At 42.4% G+C, this 13,601-nt stretch overlaps 1 protein-coding gene and 2 long non-coding RNA genes across 3 annotated transcripts in view; 2 read left to right on the forward strand and 1 right to left on the reverse strand.

Moving 5' to 3' along the window:
- The window catches only part of LOC139747216 (uncharacterized), a 19,925-nt gene extending 19,279 nt beyond the window's left edge, over window positions 1–646 (forward strand). Inside the window, exon 7 of the mRNA XM_071659250.1 lies at window positions 1–646. This exon is cut by the window's left edge and continues 1,792 nt beyond it. The gene's annotated coding sequence lies outside the window, so the exon portion shown is untranslated.
- Window positions 1–2,349, reverse strand: part of LOC139747218 (uncharacterized) — a 3,008-nt gene extending 659 nt beyond the window's left edge. Inside the window, exons 1-2 of the long non-coding RNA XR_011712351.1 lie at window positions 1,132–2,349; window positions 1–1,082 (exon numbers count right to left, since the gene is read on the reverse strand). The exon at window positions 1–1,082 is cut by the window's left edge and continues 659 nt beyond it. This is a non-coding gene — a long non-coding RNA (uncharacterized lncRNA). The remainder of the gene's footprint in view (window positions 1,083–1,131) is intronic.
- Window positions 2,350–3,456: 1,107 nt separating this feature from the next.
- Window positions 3,457–13,335, forward strand: LOC139747217 (uncharacterized). The gene is made up of 3 exons (XR_011712350.1): window positions 3,457–3,754; window positions 9,459–9,738; window positions 13,122–13,335. It is a non-coding gene; the product is annotated as an uncharacterized lncRNA (long non-coding RNA).
- The last annotated feature ends 266 nt before the right edge of the window (window positions 13,336–13,601 follow it).

The raw sequence follows: 13,601 nt of genomic DNA on the forward strand, positions 1-13,601 counted from the left end.
ACCTGACCCAGCACATAACCTGACATTGTCTACACCTGACCCAGCACATAACCTGACATTGTGTACGCCTGACCCACCACATAACCTGATATTGTCTACACGACCCATCACATAACCTGACATTGTCCACACGTAACCCACAACATTACCAGACATTGTCTACACCTGACCCACTACATAACCTGACATTGTCTACGCCTGACCCACCATATAATCTGACATTGTCTACGCCTGACCCACCGTATAACCTGACATTGTCTACACCTGACCCACCACATAACCTGACATTGTCTACGCCTGACCCACCACATAACCTGCTATTGTCTACACGACCCATCACATAACCTGACATTGTCCACACGTAACCCACAACATAACCAGACTTTGTCTACACCTGACCCACTACATAACCTGACATTGTCTACGCCTGACCCACCACATAACCCACCACATAACCCGACAAGCAAGCCACATCTATTGATGTACACGTGATTTACAACAAATAGATCAGAGGTTCTTCAAATGTCTACGGTTAACTGAGTAACTGTGTAGTTGTGAGTTCCTTCTCATCCCCTTCCACCTTCAAATGGGTCATGATTTGATGGATTATAACCAACTGCTCTCAAAATAAATCTTTGTAAAAATATCTAATGCAGTTATGATGATCCTTGTTCTTGTAAGTTAACTTTATCTTATAACTGTAGTGTTACGGGGTCTCACAAGCTGCTGAAAGTGATATCTATATCTACTTTACCTGATATCTATATCTACTCTGTCTTCCTCGCTATAAAGAAAATACATTGAACAATATACATTACGTAGACTTTTCGTCTCTCCAACAATGCCTTGAGGGGTTCTCCAACACTGCCTTGAGGGGTCTCTCCAACACTGCCTTCAGGGGTTTCTCCAGCACTACCTTGAGGGTCTCTCTCCAACACTATCTTCAGGGTTTCTCCAACACTACCATGAGGATATCTCCAACACTGCCTTGAGGGGTCTCTCCAACACTGCCTTGAGGGTTTCTCCAGCACTACCTTGAGGGTCTCTCTCCAACACTATCTTCAGGGTTTCTCCAACACTACCTTGAGGGTCTTTCTCCAACACCATCTTCAGGGGTTTCTCCAGCACTACCTTGAGGGTCTTTCTCCAACACCATCTTCAGGGGGTTCTCCAACACTGCCTTCAGACTCTCTCCAACACTGCCTTGAGGCTCTCCAGCAATGCCACCCGGATTTAACCAAGGAAGTATTTGTTATCTCCTCCACCTCACTGTTCCTGATGCACTGCCATCTACGGACCTTGGCTATTAGCTTTGCCTGACCCCCGTTGTGCATCCCTTGATGGGCACACAGCAGGCACTCCAGCAGGTTACCACAACCCGTGGCTCCCTCGCACCTAGTATGGATTGTGTACATCACGTGAGCTAGGGAGATCATCTATATAGTAATACAGATTCCTATGAGTCCATGGGGAAAATGAAACACGATAAGTTCCCAAGTGCACTTTCGTGTAATAATCACATCATCATGGGGGACACAAGAAAGAATCATGAATGCGTATGTGTGTGTGTGTGTGTGAGAGAGAGAGATTCAGCTTCCGTGTAGAAAAGAAAGAAGAGAGCGAGCAAAGAGAGACTTCATTGTGAGGAATATGCTCGACCCGGAGACCTGATGGAGGCTTGCAAGGCTCATTAGGGGAGACAAAGACATTCTCCTCACAGACAATCAGATGGTTTACGATAGTGGGATGCGTCACTAACGTAATGTTTACGATGGCTGGTAATACGAAGTCATCTTTCTGCCACATCTGTGTGTTATGATGACCCGCTTGTACATACTGTGTAGGCATATGATCATACGTTATGCCCTCTCGTACAAGGGACGTTGTTGTGACTTGAAATGGAAAATAGAATTAAGGCCTTAATGGTCGTACTTATAATCCTCTAGATAACAACTGTTGTAGAGTGGGTGATTGGGGTTGTAATTAGCATTCTGTTTCGTCAGTCGTGTTGAAGATGTTTTTATTAAAGGATTGTTCATGAACGAAAAGGAATTTGTGTATTTTATTCATGTTTCAATCCATAGGGTTTCTAATGAGACTAAATTCACACTGGGTTTTCTTTTGTTTAAATGAATGTAAACCAGTGATGTTTTCCCACGACCAAACAGACCTCACAAATCGTAAATAAAAGGTAATTTCTGCTTAAAATGTAAGAGTCTGTTATATTATGAGTATGTAAACTTAAGCATACACACACGAATGATATATCCCATTTCCTAAAGTATGCTTGATACAGATATCATATGTAATTGTGTCAGTGAAGACGAGTGGGAAAAATTATGTTGAGAAACGGAAATGACATAATGACTATCACTCTCTTTATTAACATTAAACAAACCACAGTAATAGACAAATGCAGACAAACAGTTTTTTCTCTATAGTTCTGTATATATATATATATATATATATATTATATATATATATATATATATATATATATATATATATATATATATATATATATTCTCCTCGTTCCCTCCACCTCTGACACATACATCTTCCTTGTCAATCTTTCCTCACTCATTCTCTCCATGTGACCAAACCATTTCAAAACACCCTCTTCTGCTCTCTCAACCACGCTCTTTTTATTTCCACACATCTCTCTTACCCTTACGTTACTTACTCGATCAAACCACCTCACACCACATATTGTCCTCAAACATCTCATTTCCAGCACATCCACCCTCCTTCGCACAACTCTATCTATAGCCCACGCCTTGCAACCATATAACATTGTTGGAACCATTATTCCTTCAAACATACCCATTTTTGCTATCCGAGATAATGTTCTCGCCTTCAACACATTCTTCAACGCTCCCTGAACCTTTGCCCCCTCCCCCACCCTGTGACTCACTTCCGCTTCCATGGGTCCATCCGCTGCCAAATCCACTCCCAGATATCTAAAACACTTCACTTCCACCGGTATTTCCTCCATTTAAACTTAGCTCCCAATTTACTTCTCCCTCAACCCTACTGAACCTAATACCTTGCTATTATTATCAATCACTCTCAGCTTTCTTCTTTCACACACTTTACCAAATTCAGTCACCAGCTTCTGCAATTTCTCACATGAATCAGCCACCAGCTCTGTATCATCAGCGAACAACAAGTGACTCACTTCCCAAGCTCTCTCATCCACAACAGACTGCATACTTGCCCCTCTCTCCAAAACTCTTGCATTCATCTCCTAAACCACCCCATCCATAAGCAAATTAAACAACCATGGAGACATCACGCACCCCTCCCTGAAACCGACATTCACTTAGAGAGAGAGAGAGAGAGAGAGAGAGAGTACTCCTGAGGTACGCCGTGAGTGAGGTCACTATGGCGAGGCCAGTCAGTATCACTGCCAGCACAGTCTCGTCAAAAAACAAACTCCCACTCTAAAGGAGTCTACCTTTCCCTGCTACTGGATATAATTCAGCTTTAGGTTCCGGGAGCCTCTGGGAAGAAGTCCTGGGGGGTAATACCACCAAATCCTTCTCTTACAAGGTCTTGAAGTAATTATAAACAAGATCTATGGTTCCTCCAGCAAGCCGCCAGGTGTCAGGCCGATACGTACTCACGTCACTGGCAACAAAGTTTGGCTCCTCAGTTGCCCTCAGGACGTGATCGGGAGTGTACGGTGGTCTTGAGTTCGTTATCTTACTTGCTACATGCTAGCGAAGGAAAGAGGAACGGAAAACTGACAATAGTGAGTGAATTATATAGCCAAATGAATCCATAAACTTATTGTGTTGATGTATGGTAGAGTGAGGGTGTGAGTGAAGGAAGGCAGTGTAAACCACTCATTAACAGCTTGTTTGGTCGAGCTGGTGATATATTTTCCACAAACAGTTCACATTTGACAGCGGTGAGTTGAGGGGGTCATTGATGATTTTGATTGGGCCCCAGAGTTTGCTGAATTAAACGTATTTTCATTCATAATTCGGTGATGAAATGATGGATCACATTGTTGTGTAAACACTAAATATATAGTGCAGGAGAGACGGACTAGCTGGAGTAAAAGGATAGATAAATATGCATAGATGTGTTACAGTATTTCAGGGATGATACAGGGTAAAGTGAAGGTAGACTGTATATCTGTAACCACAAAAATAAACTACTCGCACGCGAAGTGTTAACACCCGGTTATTGCACTGCGTTCGGGTATTTTCGTCACCCTGTTGCAGTATAACTTCATGCAAGCGGAGTCCGGTAGCACCTGAGCTATTTATAGTCTTATGCATCTGGATCCCGACCTGGCAATATGCACGATATCCCTTATATGTATATTGATGATTACCTCCCCCCTCCGCAATCTGGCAAAAGCATTAGTTGCAATCATTTCACCATTATCTCCTCGTTAATAGCTGCTGGTCAGTAATTAACAGATTATTATTTCATGTGCAAATCTGCCAATTTGATTTCAGTAGTAGCGTTTTGGTTGGCTGTGGCGTAAAATTTTGTGCTGATAACCTGATGGTTAATGCAACAGTCGTTCATGGGTTGATTGTGTTTCACTTTAGGGAATTATGACTCGTATCATTTACTGGTTATTTCTGTTGGTTTAATGGCTGTAAATAGAGGCAAGCGGATGGTCTAATGATGGTTCAACACTAGCCAGCGTTCATGCATTTTGTATGTCGCCATGAAGTTAGGTGGTTAGAAGTTTGTCCGTCATATATGAAACCTCTGTATTCATATACGTTATGTATATGAAGACAATAAGTTTATTGATGAAATCTCTTTACTATTCAATCGTTTGAATTCCAAGTTTGACAGTTTTAAAGGATCAGAAGCCTTCCTCGATATTTAATATAGTTAAGCACGGGGTAGTATTTTTATTTTGTTTTTACTACATCAGTATATAGGAACACCACAGTTACTAGACTGGACGTTTTTATACATTTTCTTTCTCATTTGCGTATAGCCGCAATGTTGTGGTTACAAGCAAGTTTTTCAAATAGAATTATTAAAAAAAAAGTGAACGGTTTCTCCTTGAATTCTAATAATATATATTGTGGTAAAGTGTGAAGCATATTATTATATCCGTCGACAATGTAATAAACTATGCCTACGAATGTAGATATATTTCCCTGTGCTTTGTTGGGAAGGGTAGTTTATTCACTCTACACATAGCCACTCCATACGCCATCGACCATTTTGGTACGTAATCTTATTAATGGGTCAGTTAGAGCAGATTTTCCATTCTTTAGTACAAGTTTATGGATGTTATGCGGGATTGCAGTCGTCCATTGCTGAACGCTATTATGGTCAGTGTCTGTAATGCTTTGTGGATTTCAACAAACACCTCAGAAAACGTGTCCAGGAAGTACTTAAGAGGTCAACACATTCAAATTGCCTTGTTACCAAACGGCTTTCCTCACCAATCCGGAATCACCTTTGAGACAATGACTACCCACAGCAGTAGCTTGTTTCTCTTAGGCTCCCGATAGTTCATCAATAAGCGAACTGATGATATTGGATTCCTTCTTGTTGTGTAGGAATAGACCCAGCCTAGGCCTTGATCAGGCCCTCAGCTGCCCGTGACGTCTCAGCTAACATAGAAAAAAAAGAATTGAGTAATGCTTTATAACACATATCTGTGGTGTTAAGCTCAGCTACTCCTAAATCATTCCACATGTTAAGATAACTCGGAGAAAACGATTTTGCCTCATTCGAAGAATGGGAAAATGTTTGGTCATAACTGTATACATTATGAGTGAGATCAGGTAAATCTAGCGTTAGTATATATTATATATATACTTATCCCTGGGGACAGGGGAGAAAGAATACTTACTACGCATTTCCGCGTGTCGTAGAAGGCGACTAAAGGGGACGGGAGCGGGGAGCTAGAAACCCTTCCCTCCTTGTAAACAACATATATATATATATATATATATATATATATATATATATATATATATATATATATATATATATGTATGCTAGTTTTGTGGGGCCTAGGTGTGGAAAGAGAGCTGTGGTTTCGGTGCATTACACATGACCGCTAGAGACTGAGTGTAAACGAATATGGCCTTTGTCTTTTCCTAGCGCTACCTAGCGCACATGCGGGGGAGGGGGTTGTCATTTCATGTGTGGCGGGGTGTCGACGGAATGGATAAAGGCAGCAAGTATGAATTATGTACATGTATATATATGTATATGTCTTTGTAGGTATATGTATGTATACGTTGAAATGTATAGGTATGTATATGTGCGTGTGTGGACGTGTATGTATGTACATGTGTATGTGGGTGGGTTGGGCCATTCTTTCGTCTGTTTCCTTACGCCACCTTGCTAACGCGGGAGACAGCGACAAAATGTAATATATATATATATATATATATATATATATATATATATATATATATATATATATATATATATATATATACACACACACATAATTCATACTTGCCTTTATTTACTCCCGTCGCCACCCCGCCACACATGAAATGACTCCCCCCTCCCCCCTCATGCGCGCGAGGTAGCGCTAGGAAAAGACTACTAAGGCCACATTCGTTCACACTTAGTCTCTAGCTGCCATGTATAATGCACCGAAACCACAGCTCCCTTTCCACATCCAGGCCCCACAAAAGTTTCCATGGTTTACCCCAGACGCTTCACATGCCCTGGTTCAATCCACTGACAGCACGTCGACCCCGGTATACCACATCGTTCCAATTCACTCTATTCCTTGCATGCCTTTCGTCCTCCTGCATGTTCAGGCCCCGATCACTCAAAATCTTTTTCACTCCATCTTTCCATCTCCAATATGGTCTCCCACTTATCATTCCCGCCACCTCTGACACATATATCCTCTTGGTCAATCTTTCCTCTCTCATTTTTTCCATGTGACCAAAACTATTTCAATACACCCTCTTCTGCCCTCTCAACCACACTTTTTATTACCACACATCTCTCTTACCCTATTATCACTTACTCGATCAAAGCATCTCACACCACATATTGTCCTCAAACATCTCATTTCCAACACACCCAACTTATTCTGCACAACCCTATCTATACCCCACGCCTCGCAACCATATAACATTGTTGGAACCACTATTCCTTCAAACATACCCATTTTTGCTTTCCGAGATAACATTCTCGCCTTCCACATATTTTTCATAGCTCCCAGAACTTTCGCCCCTTCCTCGACCCTATGACACTTCCGTTTCCATGGTTCCATCCACTGCCAAATCCACTCCCAGATATCTAAAACACATCCTACAGTTTTTCTCCATTCAAACTTACCTTCCAATTGTGACGTCCCTCAAACCTACTGTACCTAATAACCTTGCTCTTATTCACATTTACTCTCAGCTTTCTTCTTTCACACAGTCTACCAAACTTAGTCACCTGCTTCTGCAGTTTCTCACCGGAATCAGCCACCAGCGCTGTATCATCAGCGAACAACAACTGACTCACTTCCCAAGCTCTCTCATCCACAGCAGACTGCATACTTGCCCCTCTCTCCAAATCTCTTGCATTCACCTCTCTAACAACCCCATCCATAAGCAAATTAACCATGGAGACATTATATATATATATATATATATATATATATATATATATATATATATATATATATATATATATTTTTATACTTTGTCGCTGTCTCCCGCGTTTGCGAGGTAGCGCAAGGAAACAGACGAAAGAAATGGCCCAACCCCCCCCCATACACATGTATATACATACGTCCACACACGCAAATATACATACCTACACAGCCTTCCATGGTTTACCCCAGGCGCTTCACATGCCTTGATTCAATCCACTGACAGCACGTCAACCCCGGTATACCACATCGCTCCAATTCACTCTATTCCTTGCCCTCCTTTCTCCCTCCTGCATGTTCAGGCCCCGATCACACAAAATCTTTTTCACTCCATCTTTCCACCTCCAATTTGGTCTCCCTCTTCTCCTTGCTCCCTCCACCTCCGACACATATATCCTCTTGGTCAATCTTTCCTCACTCATCCTCTCCATGTGCCCAAACCACTTCAAAACACCCTCTTCTGCTCTCTCAACCACGCTCTTTTTATTTCCACACATCTCTCTTACCCTTACCTTACTCACTCGATCAAACCACCTCACACCACACATTGTCCTCAAACATCTCATTTCCAGCACATCCATCCTCCTGCGCACAACTCTATCCATAGCCCACGCCTCGCAACCATACAACATTGTTGGAACCACTATTCCTTCAAACATACCCATTTTTGCTTTCCGAGATAATGTTCTCGACTTCCACACATTCTTCAAGGTCCCCAGAATTTTCGCCCCCTCCCCCACCCTATGATCCACTTCCGCTTCCATGGTTCCATCCGCTGCCAGATCCACTCCCAGATATCTAAAACACTTCACTTCCTCCAGTTTTTCTCCATTCAAACTCACCTCCCAATTGACTTGACCCTCAACCCTACTGTACCTAATAACCTTGCTCTTATTCACATTTACTCTTAACTTTCTTCTTCCACACACTTTACCAAACTCAGTCACCAGCTTCTGCAGTTTCTCACATGAATCAGCCACCAGCGCTGTATCATCAGCGAACAACAACTGACTCACTTCCCAAGCTCTCTCATCCCCAACAGACTTCATACTTGCCCCTCTTTCCAAAACTCTTGCATTTACCTCCCTAACAACCCCATCCATAAACAAATTAAACAACCATGGAGACATCACACACCCCTGCCGCAAACCTACATTCACTGAGAACCAATCACTTTCCTCTCTTCCTACACGTACACATGCCTTACATCCTCGATAAAAACTTTTCACTGCTTCTAACAACTTTCCTCCCACACCATATATTCTTAATACCTTCCACAGAGCATCTCTATCAACTCTATCATATGCCTTCTCCAGATCCATAAATGCTACATACAAATCCATTTGCTTTTCTAAGTATTTCTCACATACATTCTTCAAAGCAAACACCTGATCCACACATATATATATATATATATATATATATATATATATATATATATATATATATATATATATATATATATATATATATGAAACAGGAACGTCCCACACTGGAAAAGAAAGTATGAAATAGAAGAGCTGGTATGTTTCGGTCCAGAGTCTAGGACCATCTTCAGCCAACTAGAATGAACAGACAGACAAGGCCTAAAGTTAGGTCACATGACCGGCCACAGGGCTTGAAGGACAAGCCACGGAATCCAACCTTTGACCTGAGTTACCTGACATACACACACACACACACACACACACACTGCCCACATGACAGGTGGAAATTAAGGGTAGACTTTATGAAATCTGATTCTACTATTTTTCCGCCAAAGGTAACTGTATATTGACTATTATCATGCGTTGTGAGTACTATTTATATAAGTATACCGATGTGCTAATGTGTATCATTTGTATTCTTGCAGCGGGAGGCCTGGGAGTGGAGTGAGCGGGTGTGGCGCTAGGTGTGTATGTGTGCGCGGAGGACTGGACGCCTCCCACATCTGTCGCTAGACCTTCATCTGGACAACCTTGTCGTGGACGACAGAGGACGACACCTGCTCGACTGTAGTGTTACCAAGGTCATGCTCGATGCTGTGGATGTCAAAGGTCAAGCTGCTGATAAATTTAAGTGGCCAACGATGGCTTCAGAGGGGGTCACTCAGGTTCATACCCTCGACTAATTAACGGATTCCACAGATTTAAGTAAGGTTAATGGCTTTGCTGAGATAAAGTTAATGGCTAACTCGGGTAAGGGTAGTGGCTTAGATGAGGGTATTGGCTCCCTCACGTGAGGGTAATAGCTCCCTCATGTAAGGATAGTGGCTCCCTCAGAGAAGGATAGTGGCTCCCTTATAGTTAAGGGTAGTGGCTTCCTTATAGTTGAAGATAGTGGCTTCCTTATAGGTAAGGGTGATAGCTCCCTTATAGGTAAGGGTAATGGCTTCCTTATAGGTAAGGGTAGTGGCTTCCTTATAGGTAAAGGTGACAGCTCCCTTATACTTAAGGGTAGTGGCTCCCTTATAGGTAAGGGTAGTGGCTCCCTTATAGGTAAGGGTAGTGGCTCCGTCAGATAGGTTATGTCATCCATATAGTCATTGACAACTGTTTCCATGTCATTAAAACCATGAAAGAATGTCATTAATAGGGATTACTTTAGGTAATCATTGCTATATAATGTCATTAGGTAATCATTGCTATATAATGTCATTAGGTAATCATTGCTATATAATGTCATTAGGTAATCATTGCTATGTAATGTCATTAATAGGGATTACTTTAGGTAATCACCATTACTACATTACATTGATTGGGATTACTTTAGGTGATTACCATTACTATATAATGTCATTAATAGGCATTACTTTAGGTAATTACCATTACTATATCATGTCATTAATAGAGATTACTTTAGGTAATCATTGCTCTAAGATGCCACTACGGACAGGTTCCATGGCCGGCCAAGCCAATACGTACGTACTACCACCTCGGTAATTACTTAGTCACTTAAACTACAATTCCTGTGCGAGGTCATTTGGGGTCACGGGAATACGTCACTTGTAGTGGTGTCCCGGATCAGTAAGGTCATTTAAGAGCATCAAGGTCACTCATCACCTACAGTTACTACCCAAGGTCATGGTTGTTGTCTCAGGTCAGGGTTGCTTAAGTCATTAGGGAATTGTGTGTGTGTGTGTGTGTGTGTGTGTGTGTGTGCGATTACCCCAGTCAGCATCGACACTAACAAAAGCATTTCTTTTTTCTCTCTCTCTTTTCGTGGTATCTTCGACTCCACGGGCGAGCATCGGCCCTACATGAACACATCCATTCACAATACAAGCCCATGTGGACGTCAGGAGGCGACTCACACTTGAACAGGTTCTTATGAACGGGTGGCCAGTTGTTAGCTGGAAGAGGGCGCTGCTGGACTCCATGGCCAGGCGCCTGGAGGTTGGGCTCGCCCCCACCAGGTTGTGTATTGGTCTTGCGTTATCGCGTCTGTGTGATGATAATACGCACACGATATCTTGCTCTGATCACCTGTGGTATTCCCAATTGACTACTGCTCCACGTCGTGGGTCTGTGAGCACACACACACAGTCGGGTGATATAAAGTAGTAGTTCAGCTACAGGAAACACTCTAATGACAGCAGTAGGATGTCTCTGGCCACGTAGAATATCCAGTCATAGACAGGAAAATGGTGGTGAAAAGGTGTCTATAGTAACGAGATAATGCAGTTTGCATATCACCGATATATTTGCACTTATCACCAAAAAAGAAAATTGTGCATATCTCGGCCAGCTGCTAGCGAGTACCAGTGCTTGGGCATAACGAAGGTAATAGCGGTCTTGATAAGGATATATACGTCTGTGTAGAGTAATGCTCGGGATTGCCACAACGTTTAGGTATAAGAAACTTGTATGTCTTTCACTGGACTCGATGTGTACAGCCCTTGCTGTCAGGGTCTGCGTCTGCAACGTCTATCAAGTCCCAGTGATATGGAAGACGAGAGACAGGTTATTAGGTCAGTTTATTACTAGCGTCTTTCCCTCTTTCCTTTCGTTCATCTGTGCTACAGCAAATCATCAACACGGCTGTTTGGTAAGTGGGAGGTTAATTCAGCTGAGAAGGTCTTCTTTTTTGAGAAGTTCCCCCCGAAAAATCGAAGACAGTTTGTCTGCAAGGGAAAGCATAGGATGGAATTAAGTGGATGGATATGGTATATGGGGGTGTGCGATGTGCTGTCATTGGACTGAACCAAGGCATATGAATGGGTCAAAAGCAGATGGGGCGACAATGACGAGAGTAGGTAAGGAAGTAGGTAAGAGGTAAGGAATAGATGGATTGAATCTTTTCAAAGGCTTTATGAATGTGTTAGATGGTAGAGAGGTGGACGTAGTGTGTTTGGAATGTGTTAGATGGCAATGGAGGTGGACGTAGTGTGTTTCGAATGCGGAGGCAGGCGAAATGAGTCATGGCGAATGATAGGGTGAAAATGATAAAAACTTGTCGCGAAAGCCTTGCATAGGCGGAAGGGGAGCAAAGCAGCAGGAGTGAGTGGGACTGCAGGTGAGTTTCTCAAGAGATAAGTTAACCGATCTATTCGACATTTGTTTGGTCTGTTGTGAGTTACTAGGAGACTGGCGAAATGTATGCCCTGTGCCCCTGTAGGAGGTTAGCGGAACAAAATAAATGTTCCGGTTAAAGAGGTACAAGGTAGGTGAATATACCTGGTAAGGTGTAGTGACTTAGAGGGTGAATGAACGCACATGACATCAGACTTAGGAGGAGTGTTGCATCAGGAAGTGTAGGGAATGTATGATTGTGACCAGGCGTTTGCTTTGAAGATTCTGTGCCAGAAATGCTTGAGGAAATAGAAGGTTTTGTATGTGGTATTTGAAGAATCTATGTGAGATCTACTTGAAGAAAGAAGGATTTGTATGTGGTATTTATGGTTTTAGAGCGCGTGTAATAAGTTTACAGAGATGCTCTGCCTAAGGTGATACGAATGTATGGTGTGGGAGATGAACCGTGGATTGGAAAACATGAAATAATGGTCTAAGAGGACAAGGGGATATATATGGCTCTATTCTCTCCGACGTTTCATCTGCTGTGCGCTCTATAGACTCGGTTGCCAAGGAGTGGCAACCTTAATAGAAAGATTAAAAAAAAAGTTGTTACAGTATCAACAAAGTGCCAATACTGACATTCACAGGACGGAGCCCGGAAGAGAGGACGCGATATTAAAAAAGACGTTCATGAGATACATCAGATGAATCGACTTGGGTGAAATTGTGTAGCTATACTGCATCAAGACGAAAGGTGAAAAACGAATCTAGAGTTGTTTTAGAAGAGTGATCGTGCTGGTGCAGAATATGTGTTGGGGTGAATGAGAATTTGTTTCATTTGAGCGGAAAATGTGAGGGCTTGAACCAGCGCACGATCGAGCTTGTCTGGGAAGATTGAAACTATTCCTGTGTTTTCTTCAGAAAGCTTCCATTACCTCTTTTTCCTGACGTGTCTCTGAAATGTAAGATATTCAGATGTTTTTCAAACCCAGACATGACCCTTCTTCTGACCTACTTCCCAGGTACTTCACAATATCCCTGGGTGTGTTTACCCCTCGGAGACGCTGTACATGTCTACTACTACTACTTGTGGTCGCTGTTCGTCGAAGGTTCGAAGACAAGACTGACCGTGCTTGACCTTCTGCAGGGAGTTCCTCTTTGCCAAGTATCCCTTCGAACGGATCTTAGCCACGTATATTGACAAGCAGGGACAGACCCACGGTTCTCGAGAGGTTCGACTTTAGGTGTGTTACCATTCTATTACAGACTCTTATCTGCTTTGAATGAACTCCTGTTTACAGTCATCTGAGTTGGGTACCTGTCAATTCGTGGTCACTATATATATATATATATATATATATATATACTCTTTAACTAACCTGAGATTTCTTGTATGAGATCCAATTAAATGCAATGACTGGCGTTTGTCGTGGTCATAGGCTATCTTCACTACATCCTCACAGTCATCTTACCTTCAACATTACACAGAACACCAGCCCCGC

Source organism: Panulirus ornatus, chromosome 67, assembly GCF_036320965.1.
Source record: "Panulirus ornatus isolate Po-2019 chromosome 67, ASM3632096v1, whole genome shotgun sequence".
Lineage (NCBI taxonomy): Eukaryota > Metazoa > Arthropoda > Malacostraca > Decapoda > Palinuridae > Panulirus > Panulirus ornatus.